Source organism: Balaenoptera physalus (genome assembly GCF_965194825.1).
Source record: "Balaenoptera physalus genome assembly, chromosome: 8".
Classification (NCBI taxonomy): Eukaryota; Metazoa; Chordata; class Mammalia; order Artiodactyla; family Balaenopteridae; genus Balaenoptera; species Balaenoptera physalus.
Genome location: NC_138887.1, coordinates 117,737,433 through 117,752,728, shown reverse-complemented (window position 1 = coordinate 117,752,728; position 15,296 = coordinate 117,737,433).

Genomic DNA, 15,296 nt, shown 5'->3' with positions numbered 1-15,296 from the left:
TTAGTAGGGGATAGAACTTTATAATTACGTTTTGGATACTGTGGTTCTATTTGATAATAATAGAGTAATTTTTAAAAGACGAGCGTTTCCTGTTTGCCGTTTTTGTTTGGTTTTGAAGGGGGTGGTTTGAGAAGGTGGCCGAGGGGCGTGTGCCTAGTGTCAGTGGACAGGTTCTGTTGTCTTTTTCTGTGCTCATCCCCCGGGTTGGGTGGTGAAGGGGGCGCAGATCCCGCCGTTATAAAGCCGGAAAGGAGAGGCAGGCCTGAGCAGCCTGACATGTGAATGAGCCTGCGGGAGGGTGGAGCTCCCGGCGCAGACCGTCCCTGTGCCCTGGTGTCGGGAGGACAGCGGGGTTCAGGAGGGAGGAGGGAGAGTGACAGGTTTGGAAGACCAGCAGCAGAAGCTGGGCACCTCCCGCAGGCCCAGGAAGCCTTCCCGCCTGGCTTGAAAAGCAGCTGGTGATGGGGTGGCGTGCCCGCCGTGCAGGGAGACGTAGGGAAGGGGTGCAGAGGCACCTGGTGCCAATCTTTGGGAGAGCCACAAAAGGCACCAGTCAGAACACTTTTTATTTGCATGTTGCACCCAAATTACTCTCCTTCGACTTGTTAAATGCATCAGTGCACCCTGATTTTGCTAGGTTTTCATTCATTTCCAATCACCCTCCAGTGGGGCACCGAAAAAGAAACTGGGGGCAAATTATGTTGCCCACAGAGCGATCTGCTCTTGTTCTGCTCCTGGGCTTGACAGTGACCCAGAGAGATTCAGACAGTTTGAAGGGACGGTTCATGGAGGCTAGCGGAGTGCCCGGCTCAGCCATGTGAACTGGGGACGCCAGACTTCTAACTGAAGGCAGAGCACCTGAGAGCCAAGAGCTGCTGAAGGTAGTGAGTCTGGGGGCGGAGAGGGGAGGACAGATATTTAAAGGGGGTTAGGAATTCAGAGGGCAGAGTTGCTACATTATTGACTTTGAAGGGGCCGTAGAGGTAGGTCATCAACGCCCTCCTTTATAAAGATGCGTAAAGTCAGGCACAGAGGGGGAAGCGATGGCCCAAGATCTCCTATTGGAAAGGATATGATTTGTTGGTTTACACTGACATTTTCTAAAAGGATGGTAGGACACCAGGGCCGGCAGCCAGAGGGAGGGTTAGAGGGCCGGGCTGATGTGAAGGGCTGGAGAGGGGGCCATTCTGGGTCCTGACCTGCGGAACCGGCTGGAGAGTAGATTCAGATCTAGGAGCAAGTCAGTAGGTTTGCATATGGGAAACACCTAAGTGCCAAGCGCGTGATAAACGCACTGCCGACCGCGGGAGGACGCGGCATAGACACAGCGTAGCTTCTGTGCAGAGGTGGGATCCGAGCTGGAGAATTTCACAGATGAGAGGAATGAGGAAGGCCTTCCAGCTGTGGGTATTCTCGAAGGCGGAAGTGTGGAAAGTGGGCCCAACTGAATCAGGGATCAGTGACTGATTAAACCCACTGAGCTGGAGAAAGGGCTTGTGGAGAGAAAACAGGGCCAGACAAGCTGGCTGGGAGTAGACGTGGGTGCAGGGGAGTCTCGGATCTGAGACCGGAGAGTGTGGAGTTTGAATTTGATCATGTAGGAGATGCCATTGCCGATCGCTGAGCAGGAGAGAGACGGGTGCAAGTGGGTATTGGGAGGCTGCAGCCAATGGGGATGGGGACAGTCTGTAGCCAGACGTATGGGGGGAACTAGCCGTGGTCAGTGGACGGGTCCGAGGACGATGCATCTGGTGCTGGAGGTTGGAGGCGTGACAGAGGAAATGGCTCTTTTGAACACCAGGATGTGTGAAGCCGCGAAGAGATGTGAGCAGAGGTATCCTGGAGATACTTGGGGGAAGGCCACTGCTGCTCAAAATCTTTACTAGTCCTGGAATTTGAGAACCGGAGAGTGCTGGGGGCGATCAGACCTGAGTGGGAGACCGTGGTCGTTTCCGGTGAAGTACAAGGTGGAAACTCAGAGAGTAACTTCCTTTGGTACCAGGGCATCCTCAGAGCACTGTGGGCTCTGTGGGAACCGTGCCCGTGAGCCTTTCTTTTCCTAGGGAATCTGGTTTATAAAGGCTTCAATACAGTCAAAGACTGGTACGTCTTATGGGCTGTCAGGGGTCCTCTGTGCCCCGACCTCCCTTGGCTTGAACCCCCTCTTCAGGCCCTTTCCTCCTCGCGGCCCAGCTCCCTGGGCTCCAAGTCATCTCTCCCTTGTCCCGACTCCCGAACACCATTGTGACTCTCGCTCTCCATCTGCCGTAACCTCTGACAGTGGTCACGGACCAACGTCAAACGGGGGCTCACTACAGTGTAGACGGACCCTGGAGTCGAACAGATGTGGATTTAAACATGATGGTCGTGTGGCCTTGAACAAGCTAATTAACAGACCGTGTCCTCATCTGTTAACTGGCGACAGTGAGCCATTGTTCTGAGGCTTAATAACAACGCAGTAAATATGCAGCAAAGACGTGGGCACATCCTAAGGTCTGAATAAAAGTTTGCTAGTTTCAGATTAGCTTATGGCTAATGACAGCTTAACTTGGTAAAAGCAGAAGTTCGGGCAGGTAGTGGGCTAGTGTTGTGTCCCAAAAGAATGAAGCTCTGAGAAGGCAATTTCCCCACCAGCCAGAAGCAGAAAATGACTTTGGTGTGAGGACTTGCAAGTCCAATCACGCAGACAACTACCCCTTGGTCTTGAAGTCAGAGCAGACAGGGGTTAAAACTCACGTCTCAGCCACATGCCAGCATCTGCAGTGGGTAGTACCCGCCTTCCTGGTTATCCCGTACCCTCACGGCGCTTTCCCCGGGGGTCCTTAATTAGAAAGCCAGACTTTCAAACTCCTGAACTGTCAGTTGCCATTGGCCCCATGGAGTAGTGTGCCAAATATAATAATTGCCATTTATTGAAGGCTTCTTACTTTTGAAGCCTTTACGTACCTTCGCAGGCTTCATAGCTCGGATGTGTGCACCGCACGCTCATTTTATAGGTGAAGAGCTTGAGGCCCAGAGAGGGTAAGTTGGCCCAGAGTCACACAGCAACCACACTGCAGAGCCAAGATCTGAAGTCGTCTTGACTCCAAAGCCCATGTGTTTGGCCACATAACCAAATAACCCAAATGGTTACTGACAAAAGAGAAGTCAGAGCCTCTTTCAAATTATTCCATTTTACCCTCAGATTTTAAAAATTAAGACAATTAGGGGAACCAATATACCGAGCAGAACATGCTCTGTGCCATACATTTGCCAAAATCATGAACATAGTAAGAGTAAAAAAGAATTTTAGAGGCTTTGGCCTTAGTGTCGTGGAGCCCGTGTTTGCAGCTGGAGAGGAGCGGGTGGTCGGTGCCGGGCTCGCTCACCCGGGCAGGGGCAGCGAAGGGAGCGGGCCGTGGGGCGGGCACCTTAGAGGATGCTCGTTGCCACACAGACGCCCGTATTTATTAGGCACCCCTCGTGTGCAAAGCGTTGTACTGGGCTCCATGGAGAAACACAAAAGGATTAGGAAACCCTCCGCTGCCTTGACAGCACTTCAAATCCGGTGGAGACTGCGGCCTAATTCTCCAGACTGAACCCTTGGGGTCTGGAAAGCTGACGGAGACCTTCAGGCCACTGTCTGGGCAGAAAGAGCCACGCCGCCGTCTCTTCTCTGACCCTCCTTTCAGACAGGGTAGCTTTAGCCAGGTGTCTGTGGGGACCTTTCCTGAGGCCATGTTGTGGCAGCTCCTCAGATTAAGGGATCAGGGACAGAGGCCTCCAGGCCCTACTGTTGCCAGGGCAACAGTGAGTCAGGCCAAGGCCTCTCCTCCAGCTTTCTGGAAAGCATTGCGGCTGCTGAAGCCTCTTACTGCTTCCCAGGCATAGTGGGGACGTCTAGATTTAAATTTTTGATAAATCAGTTCTGCACTGACCACTTCTAGTTGGGTTCTTTGAAACGGGTATTTTTAGTTAAAGCATAATAGAATCTAACCCTTCTATTTCTATTTTCTACCAAAGGTAACTCCAGGCTAAAATAATTTTTCTAAGCAAGAAAAGAAAGGAAGGGAGAGAGGGAGGGAAGAAGGAAAGAAGGAAGGAAGGAAGGGAGGAAGGAAGGGAGGAAGGAAGGAAGGAAGGAAGGGAGGAAGGAAGGAAGGGAGGAAGGAAGGGAAAAAGAAAAAAAAAAAAGTTAAACCGAGTACTACTGATAGTGAGTGGCTTTACGTGAAAACTTCCCATCAGAAATCAGACCTAGCGCTGAGTTTATTAGGGATGGTAATAATTACCGCTATGATTCATTGGGTCTTACCATGTTCCAGGCACTGCGCTAACTAAACGCTTTCATTTCATTTTCTCTTTTGACAACCTGTGAAATCGATATTATATACCCTTTTACAATGAAGTTCGGAGAGGTTAAGCGATTAGCCCAAGGTCACACGGCCAGAATTTAAACGTCAAGTGTGTGCTGTTAACTGTTGTTGGAGACTGCCTCCCAATTTCTTCTACGTGGATCCTTAATAAAGACGGCAAAAAGTACTTTTTCTCGAATTGCAGCTCTGACTCTCCCGTGGACACTGCGTGTAAGTTCTGGACCTGGCAGACAGGCCAGCCCAGCCCGGCAACCCTGGGGCAGCCCCCGGCTCTCCTAACCGGGGAGAATAGCTGCTGCGCGCCCTGGTGGCTGGGCATCAAGCCAGCCCCTATTTTAGACCGAGCCCCTCTCTTCCGTGGGGACTTTGGGAAGAGGCTTATGTGTTAAGGCGAGGGGCTCCCTTTCTGCGTTTGTTTCTATGTTGGGACCAAAGAAGCCATTTGTTTAACAGTCAGAGAAGGAATTGGGTGAAGATCTTCATCAGGACGAAGCACCTGCTCCCCAATAAAATAGTGCTTACACCCCTGACTCAAATCTTTTACGCTTGGGCTACCTCTTGGGTTCTCACCATGCCTTCCACCACAGCCAATGAATGAAACTCACTGCTTCTCTTTATGAAATAACAAACAAGTTCTCAGAATAACTCGAGGATGTTAAGATAGGGGCATCACTACTGACCATTAACTAGGGTAATGAAAAGTTGAATTTTAATGACAAAATGTACCAATGAACATTTCTATCCTCACTAGCAATTGTATTTAAATCATGAATATCGGGACAACAAATTGTTTCCTTTTAGAATCAGCATAGTCTAATAAGCATAAAAGCTTTTTAAGAACTACATTCAATCAGTTCTTTGTTTACAGATACACAAATACTAAAGATACGCCCTCAAAGGATTGAAATTGATTGGATTTAAGCTCAGTTCAATTAAGAAAATTAAACAGGTTATGAAGCGTGACATTTGCCATTCTTCCACTGAAGGTATGATCCAAGAACCATGCAGTTCCATGACCACATTTTCTGCAGGTCAATTGTACAAATTCTAAAATCTAAGATAAAAATTTTAGGTGTGTATTATCTTATGTGGGTTGATCGTCATCACTGAAAATGGCCACATTAATTTTGTCCAAAAGTAAAGGCAGTAAGTTGGCTTGCAAAGCTACCCCCTAAACAATTTAATAATAACAAATGTCCAACTAAAATTATTATTCATTTCCCACTTAAGCTTATCCTGCATTAATCAATGCCTTACCAAGCCAAAGGTTTGTGATACATCTTGAAATAAGTTTGGAAAAAAAACCCCCAAATGTTTCAGAGTACTACTAAAAAAGCAAGTCAACATCCAAATAACGCCAGCCCCTAGTATATTTAATTCAAATGGTAGACATACTGAGAAGAAATAGACACATTTTTCTTGCCCAAATCTGTGCCAGCTCTTCAGAGTCTTGGAACAAGCATAAACTAAACTGCATACAAACATGCTTGGGTGTTCATTTTACCAAAAGGATTAACTCGCATTAGTATGTTATTGTCATATAACTGAATTTCAGAATTTAATTTAAAACCCTTTTCCCCAAAATGAAAATAGCACTGTTGTTTTTTCTTACTGTAAAGGGAACTTCTGAGTTCCAAAGAATAAGAACTTACCTCAGAATTGAATGAGTACGTTATTTCTCCAAGAGAAAGTATTAAGTCTCGTCTGTAAATGTACCAGAAGAAATTCATTTACCACTCAGTATGAGGACTTTTAACCATCTCCATACCTGTGAAATTAAGTGGGTTGTTTGGAAGAGTTCATCACCTCTCTGTAGAAACTAAATCTATAGTATTACATTTTAGAATCTCTTTCAGAGTCAGGACACAAAATCTTCATCAAATTTATAATGATCAGCCAAATTTTCTGCACTTCATTTGTCAGTGTTTTCAAGGTTTTGTTTGTAGCCCCAGAATCCCTTGTTTAAATAAAACCATTTTCAGAAGTTAAATATGTAAAATAATCGGAGGCAGAGGGGCTGGGGTTGGAGTGGGAGGGGTAGCTGCTAAACCCACTCCCGGGCCCTGGGGGCGGCCCTGAGGGGTTTCTGAAGAGGAAGCTGCTTCAAACCCCACCCCCTGCCCTGGGCAAGTCCTGCCCACCCTTCTCCCTTGCTTCAGTGTTCCCCAGTCTCAATCCAAACTCTGTGGGTTTAATTTATCCAGTGACACATTCCATGCTTACACCTTTGATAGGGCACAGGGTTTAAGTTTATTTCTTCCTCTTAGGGTGTACATGCATCTCTATTCTCTATAACCTCTACATTACCAGGCAGATGTTCATATCAGGTTATATGGCAAGTCCCTGTGACTTCACCAGTGAAGTCTAGAGAGCTGACACCCACCAAGAATCCCTGGAAGGCAGAAGGAAATAGCAGCACAGATGTCCAGAAAGGCCCTGTCAGAAGCTGCCAGGATTACAGAAGTTATTTTTACAGCAAACACTTACACTGTGGAGACAAGGGATCATCAGGCCAAGTTACAGCCCCCAGGACCCTTGGCCACACAACGTGGCTGCGAGATGCTTTGAGGGTCTCCCTCCTCCAGGCTGTCCTGGGCTCCATGCATCCCTGGGCGTGTGTGCTTGACATTCTCAAGGGCAGGCTTCAGGTCATCTCTGTGCTTGCTCCAGCATCTGGTACCCGGGTCTGGCCCAGGTGAGGCACTCACCTTAAATGAACAGGGGAATCAGACACAGATGAAAATGTGCAGGAAAGAGAAACAAGTAAAACCCCAAATCTCTGTCCATTTGGGTTGCAGATGATTTTCCTCATTCAAGCTAATCCAAACCTTTAAAAGATAGCATAGAAAACGTATTTTATCATTCCCTCCAATATCTCAGCCCAAATAATAGGTAGAGTCCCCAGGTCACTGCCAGATCCTCTTAACCACATTTGCTGGGTGGCTGGGGTGATGACAGAAATCCTTCTGGGCTGCCCTGCCCTTTGAAGGACGGTCACCCAGCTCCCAGATATGGAGTCCAAGGGTAGGCAGGCAGCAGAGCTAGATTGCAGGGAAATAGAGCAGTTGGCATCTCCCCTGCATCCAGCGAGCCCTCCCACCCTTCCCTGGCTGGCGGAGCTGTCAGATTGTCACTCCTCTGTTTGCACAGGACAGCAGCGACTCTCGGCTTCCTCTCATTTTAGATGGCCTTGCTCCGCTGTGCCCTCCTGCCCTCTACAGCGGCGGCGGCACATGGACGCCCTGGGTAGAGTCCTCTCCCAACCCCAGGCCCCCAACCCCTTGAAGACTTCCTTGGGGATCCTCAGAGCCCTTCCCGGCTCCCAGGGAACTGCCGTGCCCGTCCTCAGCCTCCCTCGCCGAACCCCAGCTCCATCTCTTCTTGAGACTTCATCGACTCCCTCAAAGATCGGGGCCCCAAGTCAGCACCTGTGAAACGCGGACAGACAGCGTCTCCCAGGCGCTCTGTAAGCGGTGCTGCAGAATGATGGAGCTAGGCCTTAATAAAAAACCTCTCTTTTTTTAAATTAAAAATTGGATTTCTATAGATTTATATATTTACGTTTTAAATAAATGTATGTCATTTTGTAAATTTAATTTATAGCCAGCTGAATTTTTTCAAATTCCTCAGCCGAGCCTCCGCTTACCAACCGGCCGAACCAGCTGAGCGCGCGCTGGCCGGACGCCGGGTCCTGGGCCTCGCTCGAGCGCCCGCGCCACGTGGGGCCGCGGCCGGGCCGTGCTGCCCCCTGGCGGCCGGAGCCAGGAGGCCCGGAGGCCGCCGCGCCGCACCTGGCCGCCCGCGGCCGCTCTAGGAACGCGGGGCCTCTCGGTGGTGGCGGGGGCCCGTCGTCGCGCGCCCAGGAAGGGGCTGTGCCCGAAGCCGGGGTTCTGCGGCGCGGGCGCCTCTGCAAGGCGCGCGAGGCCTCTCTGCCGAGCGGGCCGCCCGGCGCCGTCCTTGCACGCCTCGAGACCATCCCTCTGGGGCCGAAGCCGCTCTGGTTTTCTTGTTTTCTCGCACGCCTGGCCGGCCGCGTCCCCCGACCCGTCGCGGGCGCGTTCTTTGTGCAGATCCTGGTGCCGGGAACCCGTGGGTGCAGAGGGGACCTCGGGGCTCTGCGGAGAGCGGGAGCGCCGAGACGGGCCCCACCCCTAAGGCCCAAAGCCGCTCCGAGGAGAAGAGTAAAAGGGAAATCCCAGCGAGCCGCGGGGACCGAGAAGGAGGGAGTGGCCCCTGGAATTGACCCGAGCTTTAGGGGTGCAAACGCTTTCCCGCGTGGCACTTCATTTCACCCACTTTTCTCCTGCTCGAGTCGGTTAAGCTAGTGGCAGATGTACTTACACCACGCGGAGGCGGACCTTGAGAAGCGCCCTGACGATGGGCTCGACCTGTTGTTTGTTTCTTGATACATTTTCAGATATGTCTAGTTATTTCCAAGAGTTGGAATTGCCCTGTCAAAGGGTATGGGCCTTTTTTTTTTTTTAAGGCTGTTTGATGCCTGTTGCCAAACCATTTTCCAGAAGGGCCACCAGCTTACCTTGTTCTCTGTGGGACGTAGGTAGGGTACCAGCAGGCAGAGCTGCCAACTGGGAAGGTGGTCTCTTGTGGGGAGGGGGAGGGGTTGAGAATCACCTGGCATTTAAGGGACAACATGTGGTTCCGTGTGAGTGATGACCAGGCAGGCAGTGGCTTTGCGACAGTGCCCTGGGTCATACTGTGGGACTGACTCTCAGTGGATGTCAACGCTTCCGGAACATTGGGCAGCCAGAGGGATCCTTTGAAAATGCGGGTCCTCTTTTGCTCTTTGGGTAAAATCCAAAATCCCATCAGGGCCCACTGGGCCCTGCCTGCCTCTCCAGCCCTATCTTGGGCAGTGTATTAGTTTCCTAGGGCTGCGTAACGAAGTACCACAAACTGGGTGGTTTCACATAGCAGAAGTTTATTGGCTAAAAAAGTCCACAATCAAGGTGGCGTTAGGGTTGGCTCTTACTGGAGACCCTGTTGCACGCCTCGCTCTGTTGCCGGCAATCCTCTGTGTCCCTTCGCTTGTGGACGCATCACTCCAGTGTCTGCCTCCATCCTCACGTGGTGTTTTCCTTGTGTTTCTATCTCTATGTCTCTTCTCTTCCTCTAAGGACAATAGTCATATTAGATGAAGGATGCACCCTAATTCTGAATCACCTCATCCTAATTTAACCATCTGCAATGACCCTACTTCCAGATAATGCCACATCTGAGATTCCTGAAAGGACATGGATTTGAGCGGACGCTGTCCAACCCACAAGAGGCTGTCTCCCCTGACTCGGGGGCCCTGGCCTTCTCTCCACTCTCCTGGCTCAGCCTCCACCCCCTGCCCTGTCCTCCCGGGCCACCCATCTCCACCTCACGTCCCCTCCTCCTGCAAGGTGTTGTGGAAATGTCACTGCCTCCGAGAAGCTCTCCCGAACCCCGCAGATGAGGGTCACCCTGCCTTGTTTAACAGGCTCACGACACCCATCCCAATGGTATCTGAGGAAGTGCCTGAGTCACAGTGTGTCAGTCTCACGTGTGCCTCCTCTGGAAGGTCACCCCCGTGAGGGCAGGAACCAGGCCGCCTGGGTGAGTAATAACAAACCTAAACGCGTGGCCACAGAGGCTTATAGACTGACTGCGGAAGCCTGTCTCAGTAGGACAGGCCAGTGGGGACAGGCCCTGTACCAAGCCCACCGCAGGGCCCACCAGGAAGGCCTCCGAGGTGGTGGCCCCGGGACACGGGGGAGACAGACCTGCGGTCGGTGCAGGCTCCACCCCTCCCCTGACCATGACTTTCAAGGCCCTCTATAAGCTGCCCCTGCCCCACCTCTGACCTCTGCTCACAACTCTGTCCTGTGCTGTCCCTTTGCACTGTTCACGCTCCTGCATCCATCCTGCCGAGCCAGCTCCCTCCTTAAGGCCTTGGCGGTCTCTACCCACAGCCCGGAATGCTCTGCATCCAAATTTTTACACACTGGCTTCTTACCATTCAGACTTCAGCTCCGATTGTCACTTCCCTGACGACCCCATCTCACCTCCGTCGTCTTCCATCACATCAACCTGCTTTATTTTCCTACAGTATTTTCAGTGTCTGTGATGATCTTGTTCATTTGTTTGTTTTCCTGTCTGTCCCCCTAACCTCTCAGAATATAAGCTCCATGAAGGCAAGGACCTCGTTTGCCTGTTCACTGCTGAGCCCTGAGTGCCAGGCTAGAACCTGGAACACAGTGGGTGCTTCCTAAGTGTTTGTAGAATGACTGAATGAAAGTTAACCCTTCCAAGCTCCATTTCTTCATCTACAAAATGGGGATAATCGGAGCTACTTCATAGGAGATAATAATTGTACCTACCTCAAAGGGAAGATTAAATGAGAGGAGGTACATGAAATGCCTCCAAAGTAGTAAACACTCAACATATTGGAGCCATTATCAGTATCTTAGATTGACACCCAGCCTAACATGGAGGGGATGTGGCAGATGTGGTGGTAACTCTTACAGATCCCCAGAGGGGATTACAGAGGATGATTCAACCCTCACGTTCTTTCAGGTACCCAACCTTTACCACAAAAGGATGGAAGAAGTGTGGTATTGTAACAGCCCTGAACTTGGACCAAGTGGTCTTGAAACTGAGTGTCTTAGAAACTTTCTGAAGCTGCGTCCTCACCTGAAAAATGGAAATAATTATTCCTTATAAAAGCTTAAGTGGGTTATATGTAAATTATAATGCATATTTCCCAAATGACTATTCCACTGGTTCTTTTTGTCTTAAAGCAATTATTTATTAATTATATCATAGTAAATGGTATTGCTTGCAATTACTAGAAGGGAATATGCTTAAATTTGTAATATTTATTGTTTTTTCTGATTTTGAAAGTAATACATTATATTACAGAAAATTTGGAGGATATAGAAAGTTTGAAGAAGAAAGTTTTAAAATCCCCCCGTTTTTAGTCCTCCTCTTTATGCCGTGGAGCAGACAATACAAATGTAAATGCATTGGCAAGAGGAACAGTGATGTCAGCAGGTCCAGCGACCTGGGCATCCCAGCAGGTAGGTCTGCTTCCTGAAAGGCCAGGGAAACTCCCATGGAGTCTTGGGAGTGGCTCGGAGGGGAAGGAGGCCCACGAGAAGGGACTGGTCTTTTGAGGGTGTGGCCCGAGGAGGGCATTTGACTATAAATTAAGAGGTCCCGATTTGGATTCAGAGGTGCTTTTTCCAGGTCCTTAAAAAATTTTTTTTTTACATTTCTAAGTAGTTTATGAAAATAATACATTACTGGAAATTTTTATTTTTACATTTGAAATAATGCTCTCTGTCATTTAACACAGATTCACCTGGTTTTAAAAGACACGTGTCCTTGTCACTCAACTGAGCTGCCCCCCTCCTCCCTGCATTAGGATTTTTTAAACCTTTTTAAACCTCCCTAGGAGGTTCTAATAAGATCAGGATTGAGAACCATGACTTACCATGTAATTCACATTTTCTTGTGAATTATACGAAACATTTAAATAGCTTGCAGGATCTTATTTCCCCCACCAGGGATCGAACCCACACCCCCTGCAATGGAAGCCAAGGAGTCCTAATCACTGGACCGCCAGGGAAGTCCCAGCAGTTTTTGATCACTGGAGATCTAGCATGCTTCCCTTAACTACCTCTCTAGTATTAGGCATGTTTAAATATTTTAAATAACACTTGAGAGGACTTACATGTAAGTAAGTAAGAGGACTTACATATCTTTGAGCCAACATTTGTTCATATTTCAGACATTTTCTAAGGATGGATTCCAAGAAATGGAATTACTACCAAGTCAAAGGGAATTAATTATTTAAAATAATCTCTGGTTTTACACTGCCCTTCCTCTCAAGAAAGCTTGTACCAATTTACAGTCCCAATTTACAGTACTAATATGATAATTACTGTTTTAATTTTTTTCCTAGTTTGATAGGTGAAAAATGTTATGTTTTAATTTGCATTTCTTTGGTCTTCCTAAAATTTACCCTGATTTACTGAGATTGAGCACATCCTTGATGGCCTAAGTGGACCCTTTACATATTAAGGATATTTATTTGTAGTATTTTGTCCGTCGTAAATGATGGAAATTTGCTATAATCCCAACTTGCTATTAACCTTTCAATTTTGTTCATATTCCTAAACTCTTAATGTTTAAATAACTACTGATATTTTCTGTTCGGATTTCTTCCATGCCTTCCCTGCTGTTCAGAAATTAGTTAGATATTCATTTATATTCTCTTATACTTTATGTTCGGTTTTGTTATACACAGTGCTTTAATCCACTTGGACTGTATTTTGATATACAAAAAGAAGTTTAGTTGCTACTTTAATTATTTTTCCCAAATGGCCAATTAAACTCTCCTAGCTTGATTTATGTAAATAACTTTTCCTTTCCCGTCTGAATTTGTGACTGCTCTACCTCGGGGCAGTAAAACGCCGTGGTTAAGTGTGTGGTTAAGAAAGCCCCGACAGCTTATTTCGCATCCTGCCCCCTCGGGTTACTCCGCTGTGCCCCTGGGGTAGCAATCACAGCCCGCTCTCAGAGGGCTGTGCACGTCCTCACTGCTCAGGAGGCACTCGTGATGATCTTTTATTATGTGGGTACATTTACTATGGTGTTTTCCCGGGTCTGGCTGCCTTGCGCTGCTTTAGTAGATGTTCTAATATTTACAATGGAAAAGTCCTCCAGTGTCGCTTCTGTTACTTTCGCAGTTTTCTTAGCTACCGTCACCTATTTCATTTTTGGAAATAAATGGTTCACCTTTTATTTACCAGGCCTGGTCTTCCGTTTACCTCTCTAGGAAGGAGTTTGAAAAGGACACTGCTTGATGTAGCTGGCGGACTAGCCGAGGCCTGGGCGGTTAGGGGAGCAGAGCCCCGAGAGGCATCAGAGCGGTGGGAAGAGGAGAGAGGGGCGGCGAAGACGAGGAGAAGGAGGACGAGACCAAAGGCCGGAAAAGGGCAGAGAGAGCAGACGCAACGAGGCGGCCCGGGCTCAGACCGGAGCTTGGCGCGCTGAGAGGTCTCCGGGCCGCCTGGGTTTTCTCCAGGCAACAAGAGGGGCCCTGAACCTCTGCCACCTCCGGTTGTGGGCAGAAGACTGTGGCCAAATCAATCATCCCACCGAACCTGGGGAGGAAAACCGGTTGGAGTTCTGAGCAGGAAGGCCCGTCTGGAGCGACCAGAGGCAGTGAAACCCAAGGCAGAGACTATGAGGCCAGCAGGGCCTGGGTGTGGCTGCACGGCTATAAAGGTGTGAGTTGAGAAGAGTCAGATGTGTCAGGGGGTATAGCTCAGGGGTAGAGCATTTGACTGCAGATCAAGAGGTCCCCGGTTCGAATCCGGGTGCCCCCTGTCCACATAATGTTTTGGAATTTCCAGCCTGAGGCCCATAGTCTTCCTTCCTTGGGTCCCTGTAGTTCCAGCACCCCTCCACACTGAGAACAACACCCGCTGACTCTTTCCTTCCTGTCTTGGCATTGTTATTTCATCCTCATAGGAGGCCTGCAAGATCAGGATTTTCATCGATTGTCCCCACTCTGGGGACACAGGCAACCCCTCTGCCCCACCAGCCAGGCTGGCCTTGCTAAGGTCAAGGCCTACACCAGCACTGCCCCCAGAAACAGAATGCAAGCTACATGTCTGAATTTACACTTGCTAGTAGCCACATTAAATATTTAAAGTAAAAAGGGGGAGATGGGTGAAGGGGGTCAAAAGGTACAAACTTCCAGGTATAAGATAAATAAGTCCTGGGATGTGGTGTACAGCACGGTGACTCTAGTTAACATTATTTTATTGTATATTTGAAAGTTGCTGAGAGAGTAGAGCTTAAAAGGGGGGAAAGGTAACTATGTGAGGCGAGGGATGTTCACTAGCCTTACTGCGGCGATCATTCCTCCACACATACATGTATCAAATCATTATGTTGCACACCTGTAATACAATATTACATGTCAATTATATCTCATTAAAACTGGAAAAATGTTTTAATAAAAATAAAGTAAAAAGATATCAGTGAAACTAATTTCCGTATTTTTAAACCCAGTGTATCCAAAACATTTTCATTTCAACATGTGATCAGTATAAAAATTTATAAATGAGATATTTACATTTTGTGGGGTTCGGGGGCTAAGCCTTTGCAATCTGGCTGCAGTTTCCTCTTAAGGCACCTGCCCATCCGGAACAGCCACCTGTGGATCGTGGCGAGGTCCGCAGTGTGGGAAGCCTCACTGGCTTCTTGCAGTTTTCAAGGCAATGGGGGGAGCGGGATGCTGTCAGGGCCCCAGGAGGTTCCTGCCGCTCCCCAGAGTGTGGTAGATGCGAGGAGCGCCACGGAGGAGTAAGAAGTCGGGGCTCTGGCCCCAGCACCGCCATCACCCCACCTTTCTCATCAGCACAAGTGGTGTCAGCCAGGAGCAATGAGGGCTGCTCCGCATAGGACAGAAGCAAGACTGGGGTCCGCGGACGGCTCTGGGGAGGCGTAGGAGACCCACAGATTTCCAGGTCCCTGGACAACCACTTTCAAGTGACTTTTTTCTGTAGACCAAAATATGCTTAATGAAAATACCTCTGAGCCAGGTGCTAAAGTAACTGGTAAGCTTAAAGTATGCTAATTGAAAGACATCCTGTGGGACTTCCCTGGTGGTCTAGTGGTTGGGACACTGTAGTTCCCCTGCAGGGGGCGTGGGTTCGATCCCTGATGAAGGTACTAAGATCCTGCATATTGTGTGGTGTGGCCAGGAAACAAAAGAAAAAGTTTTAAACAACCAAAAGCATTTTAAAAAAGTATTCTCAGTTGTAGTTTTTTTGTATTGCAATATGTAAACATTTTAGCCACAAAATTTTCACATTCTCTTTTTGCTTCCATTCAAAGTACGTTTCTTCCACAAAAATATTTATAAGACAAAGCTCTTGAAAT